General features: G+C 37.9%; 2 non-coding genes across 2 annotated transcripts; one reads left to right on the top strand and one right to left on the bottom strand.

Annotated features, from left to right (window-relative positions):
- Positions 1-134: 134 nt before the first annotated feature.
- On the bottom strand, positions 135-228 carry trnai-uau (transfer RNA isoleucine (anticodon UAU)). Its single transcript has 2 exons — positions 191-228; positions 135-170 (listed from the first exon to the last, which is right to left on the bottom strand). It is a non-coding gene; the product is annotated as a tRNA-Ile (tRNA).
- Positions 229-456: 228 nt separating this feature from the next.
- Positions 457-550, top strand: trnai-uau (transfer RNA isoleucine (anticodon UAU)). The gene is made up of 2 exons: positions 457-494; positions 515-550. It is a non-coding gene; the product is annotated as a tRNA-Ile (tRNA).
- Positions 551-583: the final 33 nt, after the last annotated feature.

Here is a 583-nt window from a genome sequence, read left to right as displayed (position 1 = left end):
GAAAGAAGCTTCCAACTCTTTGGAGTTTTTTAATAACGAGTTCCATATGGTGATTACTGATTACTTAGTTGTTTATTAGTCAATAAATCCAGCAGCAGCATTATAGACACTATATTGTTCACCAAACATATAAATGCTCCAGGTGAGGCTTGAACTCACAACCTCGGCATGACTCTACAGTGTACTGTCTTATAAGTACCGCGCGCTGACCGATTGCGCCACTGGAGCTCTTTCCTCTGATTTCATATATGATTATGAACGTGAACATATTATTACTATGAGCGTATTTCATGATTGTGTTTTTTATTATGCTGGTGTGATACTGTATCAGAATAAACACTCCAGTCTGTCCTGAGTTCATTACTAAATGTGAAAGCTTCAAACATGTTTCACATCTACTCTAGTTGTTGTTTTTAAGGTTTATGTTCATAATCATATATGAAATCATAGGAAAGAGCTCCAGTGGCGCAATAGGTCAGCGTGCGGTACTTATAAGACAGTACACTGTAGAGTCATGCCGAGGTTGTGAGTTCAAGCCTCACCTGGAGCATTTATGTGTTTGTTGAACAATACAGTGTTATAA

Source organism: Anoplopoma fimbria, unplaced genomic scaffold (genome assembly GCF_027596085.1).
Source record: "Anoplopoma fimbria isolate UVic2021 breed Golden Eagle Sablefish unplaced genomic scaffold, Afim_UVic_2022 Un_contig_2227_pilon_pilon, whole genome shotgun sequence".
Classification (NCBI taxonomy): domain Eukaryota; kingdom Metazoa; phylum Chordata; class Actinopteri; order Perciformes; family Anoplopomatidae; genus Anoplopoma; species Anoplopoma fimbria.
The sequence above is the reverse complement of the archived record's forward strand: the minus strand, read 5'-3'. Positions and strand labels throughout refer to the sequence as shown.